Raw genomic sequence first — 6,719 nt, 5'->3', positions numbered from 1 at the left:
TGAATATTCACTGACCTCCATGTTCATGGGCATGGAGGCAAGTGAGTATTAATTTCCTTAAGTAGCGGGCACACATGATCACCCGGCCGCTGCAGGAAGCCGGCGGCTGTGACTACTGTGCCGGTTCGTAAAGAGAAATGAATATCCACTGCCAGCACAGAGAATATTTATTTCTCTTTAGCAGCGGGCACAGGATTTAGTTGCAGCAGCCGACTCCTGCCTCATGTTACCACGCTGTTTATACTCGAGTATATATGGTACTTTTGTCCAACAACATCTTTTCAAGACCGCACGACGCTGCATTCGCCATACTTACTGCTTTTTGGGGGTAGTTACCATTTGGCTTGATTGACAAATCATTCCAATGACATAGTTGCACTGCTGGCACAAACAGTATGCTCCTGATACTGTAGTATGAAAAAAGCACAGTAGCACTGAAGCTGACCATGAGCGAAAGGTAAGGGTGTGCTCCAGAAATCTTGGCAAGCTTCAGTGCAGTGCTTACAAGCTTTCTTATACCCCCTTCAAATGTACATTTCTATGGTACCAGAGACATGTATCCACATGTACCCATTATAACCTATAGGGTTACGCACACGTCCGTGTTTTCACAAAGACCATGTGACCCACACGTAGACTTCTCCGTTTTTTCCAGCAACGCGGATGACAAAGGCCAGTACAAGTCAATGGGTCGGTGAAGATACGTACAGCACACAGATGACATCCGTGTAATATCGGTGTGCTGTCCGTGTGACATGCCCGGAATAGAATGCAGAATATAAATTACAGATTTTTATGTGTTAAAGATGTGCAAAAATATAGATAGATAGACAGACTGACTGACTGATACATAGATACATAAACAGGTGCTTGGGATGCAACAGCTCAGAAGATGAGGACATCGGTAACTTAACCAGTTGCTTAAATCAGGGAAAACTGCAAACAAGAGTCTTGATATTTGTCTAGAAAACTAGATTCTGATTAATCTTCCTCTCCCAAATTGTCAACATATGTGACGCCCCAGGGTCCTGGTCATCACAGTGGCATTGCTTTCCCCACGGGGAGAGTGATGTCACGCTTGGAAGCAATGAAGGATATCTTTCACCAGGTAATCATATACACACAACATGTTCACACTCCAGGCCAGAAGGGGGAGCTCTAAACCTGGTTTAGGGTGAACTCCCCTATAAATACATTCTGGTCTGGAGGGAAAGAGATTTTAGTCAGACTGTCAGAGGACAGGGAAGAGGGCACACAGGTCAGTGTCAGAAGGTCTGAAGGGGCCGTGTAGTCCGAGGTACTACAGCTCCTGGAGAAAAGGGAACTTAGAAAGAACTAACAACTTGTGGAAAGTGTGCAGGAGAGAAAAGGCACAGGAAAGTGATACCAGCGGAGCAGAGCAGTGAATCAGCTACCTCCCTGGCTGGCGCAGATTCCAGTAGCTGGAAGACCATGGCCATGCTGAACTCTAAGTGGCATAGCTGAAACCGGCAGGACAGCTGAACTTCAAGTTACCTGTCCACCTTTAAACCCCGGAGACACAGTGATACTTATAGGGCCCGGGTCATGATAGAGACCCTGTAAAAAGGCCTGCTTCACCTGTCATACGGGTTATGTCCTAACCTATATGGGGGACAGAGAGGACTCTGGATTCACTTCCAAGCCGGCCGGACCCTGCCTGTCCTGTGATCTGGTGCCCTGGACTGCGGTTGCCTGAAGCTTCAGTAAACAAGGTAAAGAGACTGCAATCCTGTGTCCTCGTTCCTTACTGCACCATTCACCATCTTCTATCTACACACTGGGAGCCCAGGGGACCTACTTCACCTGTGGGAAGTTATACCATCTAGCTGCCATACCATCACCCCAGAGGATCCCTTTAAGCAGCGTCAGTCCCTACTGACCGAATACCACAGGTGGCGACACGAACATAAACTTTAATCAATATTCCTTTTACATAGGCGCCCAGGGCCACGGACCAGGTCACCGACGTGACACGTCCCCTTAAGTACTGGACCCGGCATCGAGTACCCACAGCCCTGGCGGGCGTTCCACATACAGTTGTGCGAGGAAAAAAGTATAGCATGTCAATAAGATATTAGTTGACCAGTCCCTTAAAGGACATCTGGCACCAGGTTTTTACTGTGTAATTTGACAGCACCATAATGTAAGAGAAGAGACACTAACAACATTAATGTGTCACTTACTGGACTGTGTTTGGCAGTTCCATTACAATCAGTGTTTTATCAGCAGGAGATTACCATTACAGAACAACTTGGCACATGTAAAGTAGTCCAACCCTTACCACACCAATGATTAGCAGCTCTTTGTCACTATACATTGCACACAGAAAGCTGCCAAACATTGGTGTGGGTGGAGTTATATACAGCTCAGCGTTCCAAGCTCTGCTAGATCTGCAGCAAAGAAAACTGTGACTCTATCACAACTGCTGCACCCAGTAAATTAAGTGATACATTACTTGTTCTTACCACATGGTGCTGTCAAATTACTTGGCAAAACAACACATCAGACTCTCGCCTACCATCCAAACCTTCAAAAAGAGCCTGAAGATCCACCTCTTCCGACAAGCCTACAACCTGCAGTAACCACCGATCAACCAAACCGCTGCATGACCAGCTCTATCCTCACCTACTGTATTCTCACCCATCCCTTGTAGATTGTGAGCCCTCGCGGGCAGGGTCCTCTCTCCTCCTGTACCAGTTATGACTTGTATTGTTTAAGATTATTGTACTTGTTTTTATTATGTATACCCCTCCTCCCATGTAAAGCGCCATGGAATAAATGGCGCTATAACAATAAATAATAATAATAATTATAATTTATTCAAAGCTGCAGTGTATCAACAAGAGGCTTTTCCAAATATTCATACAGGCTAATATTTGTTGGAGAAATAAATGTTTCTTCACTTTTTCCCTCTGATTAGCCACTCCTATTTTTTACATATTGAAATGAAAATAATTGAAAGGGCATCATATACTGCAACGTAAGTGATACTACACTGAGTCATCAGAGCGTTATATGTAAATGTCCACCTTTACCTTTTCTTGATTTTGGTTGAGGTCTCCAATTTCTCACAAACCAAATTCAATATAACATCGCGACATGCAAGCTAAACCCTCGGCAGGCTGCAATTCACATCACAACCACTGGGCGGCCATATGCCGTAAATGGGACTAGGCTACTGGCCATTAATATACATATTGCATTGCCTATTTTTAGGAAATTATGTTTATTTTTCTTCTGTGCATTGCAAACTTGATGCCAAAAGTTTTAAAAGGAAATAATTTGTGACTTCGTTACTGAATGTCAGGTTGTTCTGGTCAGTATTTCACATATAGGACAACAAAAACCTGCCAGAACAGATGTAGGATTTCAGGATTACTTCTTTTCCAAATATGCTAAATCTTTTGAACAGCTGAGCAGAGGCTTTTTATCTGATTACCCAGATGTTTTGACAATATGTATAAATTGCATGGTTACAATTCTTTGTATCTCACGGAATAAACACTGTGTAATAGTCACAAATAATTATACATTCAAAGAAACGGGAAATTATGTTTAAAAATGAACTATTTTTTGCCCTTGGTAAAGGCTGCCCTACATGTAACCCTTCTAAACCTCCAAAGTCTTTGAATCCTTTGTAAATTTCCCATTACAGCATCTTGTAGCTGTACTCTTGTAGCTATACACTGCTCAAAAAAATAAAGGAAACACTAAAATACCACATCCTAGATATCACTGAATGAAATATTCCAGTTGTAAATCTTAATTCATTAAATAGTGGAATGTGTTGAGAACAATAAAAACATAAACATAAAACAAAAACATAAACATAAAAATGATCAATGTAAAATGAAATCCCATGGAGGTCTGGATTTGGAATGATACTCAAAATCGAAGTGGAAAATCAAATTACAGGCTGATCCAACTTCAGTGGAAATGCCTCAAGACAAGGAAATGAAGCTCAGTAGTGTGTGTGGCCTCCACGTGCCTTTATGACCTTCCTACAGCACCTGGGCATGCTCCTGATGAGGTGGCAGATGGTTTCCTGATTGATCTCCTCCCAGACCTTGACTAAAGTCTGTGGTGCAACGTGACGTTGGTGGATGGTGAGAGACATTATGTCCCAGATGTGTTCAATCGGATTCAGGTCTGGGGAACGGGCGGGCCAGTTCATAGCTTCAAGGCCTTCATTTTGCAGGAACTGCTGACACACTCCAGCCACATGAGGTGTCCTGCATTAGGAGGAACCGAGGGCCAACCGCACCAGCATATGGTCTCACAAGGGGTCTGAGGCTCTCATCTCGGGCCCTAATGGACCTAATGGTCAGGCTACCTCTGGTGAGCACATGGAGGGCTGTGCGGCCCTCCAAACAAATGCAAGTGCAGTGCCCCAGAGTCCTGGTCGTTGCAGTAACGTCGCTCTGCCGCTAAGGGGAGTGATGGTACGTCTGATGGCACTAAAGGAGTTCACCTGACCAGGTATCACAGTCACACATTACACTTCACACTCCGGCCACCAGGGGGAGCAAAGGGTTCTATGTATTAGGCCACTCCTCACACTCTGGTAAAACTGGGGGTCGGATAGGAAGTTAGAGAAGAAGCTGACTGGGTTTTGCCCAGGTAACATCTAGTGAGAGAGATAGTTGCTTGGGAAGACTCAGGGGGGTCCCTGTCAGGGGTGGGATCCTGACAGTGGCCTAGCACAGGACAGATCATTACGGAGCCGCGCCTGCACCTCATTGCGGCGGCATCCTAAGAAAGGACAAGAAGCGAAGGATATTGTGGAGAAGTGAGATACGAGATCACAGCACAAAGGTGATAAAACCGGGAGGAGTCGCGCCCCTAAGATCGTGGCAACATCCTTCTGAGGCGCGTAGCCGGTGGCCGGAACGCCGAGGGAGTATGGCTCTACGCATTACTTCAAACTATGGCAGGGCAGTTAACTCTAGGTTGGCTGTCTCACCTAATCACCTATGAAGACAACGGAGGCAATTGTGGGAGAGGGGCATCTCTAGGGTCCCTATAAAAAAGCTCCAGGCCTACCCCGTCATACAGGTGCATCCTATCCATACCATCTGGGGGACGGAGAGAGAGAGAACATCAGAAACATACACGACAGTTGTGAGGACTATCCCGTGGTGCTCAGCAGGGAGGTACTACAACACACAGGCGTAAGTAGGAAGGCTACTGATTTCCACCTGCAAAGGGAACTCTGGATGTGCCTTCGGACCGGCCGTTCTCAGCCAGCCCTGTTAGCAGTGCTCTGGATTGCGGATGCCGAAGCATTCAGTAAAAAGGTAAAGAGACTGCAACCCTGTGTCCTCTGTTGTGAACTCTGTTTTCAGGCTCCCTCTTGTGGTCACAGGTGGTATTGTGTGACTTTTGTTTTGGGCTCCCCCTGGTGGCTTTGTTTGTTATCTTGCGGGTCTGTGGCTATCAGCTGCCTCGTTATTCACTTGGGAGTTTCCTATTTAGCTCTGTTTCACTTCCACTTGTTGCCGGCTGTCAATGTACTCAGTGCTATTCTGATTACTCCTGATGATCTTCGGTTTCAGTCTCTTCAGGAGAAGCTAAGTTCTGTTTAATTATTTTTTGCTCATCAGTCTGCAATATGATTTCTGTGTATGATGAGTTTAGTCCAGCTTGCTAATATGTGATTTCTTCTGCTGGTTTGCTCTGGGGTACAGAGTTGCTTCCCCCGCACCGTTAGTTGGTGCGGGGGCTTGAGCGATCTCTGCGTGGATATTTTGAATAGGGTTTTAAATTGACCGCACAGTTCCCTTTCTATTTTCTGCTTTCTAGTGTTAGCGGGCCTCATTTGCTAAATCTAATTTCATCTCTGCGTTTGTGCTTTCCCCTTAACTCACCATTAATATTTGTGGGGGGCTATTCTATATCTTTGGGGGCATTTCACTGAGGCAAGTGAGGACTTTCGTTCCCTCTAGGAATAGTCAGTTTCTCAGGCCGTGAAGAGACGTCTAGGATTTTCAGGTAACGTTCCACGGCTGCCTATAGTTGTTTGCGGATAGGATCAGGTTGCGGTCAATTCAGTTACGACTTCCCCAGAGTTTGTAGTCGGTTTAGTTACTTAGCTAGTCCTACTTGCGATCCTTGCCACTAGGATCATAACAGTACAGCCGGCCGGTAAAGTGTTAATTGCATGGCAGAAGCAGGAGAAAAGAAGCCTTGAGAATTTTTTTTTTTTTTTGCCGTGTGTCTAGCTGCTGTGTGTCTAGCTTCTCTCCTCCTCTTAATCTTGGTGTGGCTCTGAACTCAGCTGCTGATATGGATATTCAGAGTTTGGCCTCCAGTGTAGATCATCTTGCTGCAAGGGTACAAAGTATTCAGGATTTTGTTGTTCACAGTCCTATGTCAGAGCCTAGAATACCTATTCCGGAGTTGTTTTCTGGAGATAGATCTAGGTTCCTGAATTTTAAGAACAATTGTAAATTGTTTCTTTCTTTGAAACCTCGTTCCTCTGGTGATTCCGTTCAGCAAGTTAAAATTATAATTTCTTTCTTGCGTGGTGACCCTCAAGATTGGGCCTTCGCATTGGCGCCAGGGGATCCGGCATTGCTCAGTGTTGATGCATTTTTTCTGGCCCTTGGATTGCTCTATGAGGAACCTAATCTTGAGAACCAGGCTGAAAAAACGTTGTTGGCCCTCTCTCAGGGGCAAGATGAAGCAGAGGTGTACTG

This window comes from Ranitomeya variabilis, chromosome 6, assembly GCF_051348905.1.
Source record: "Ranitomeya variabilis isolate aRanVar5 chromosome 6, aRanVar5.hap1, whole genome shotgun sequence".
In the NCBI taxonomy this organism is placed as follows: Eukaryota; Metazoa; Chordata; class Amphibia; order Anura; family Dendrobatidae; genus Ranitomeya; species Ranitomeya variabilis.
The sequence above is the reverse complement of the archived record's forward strand: the minus strand, read 5'-3'. Positions refer to the sequence as shown.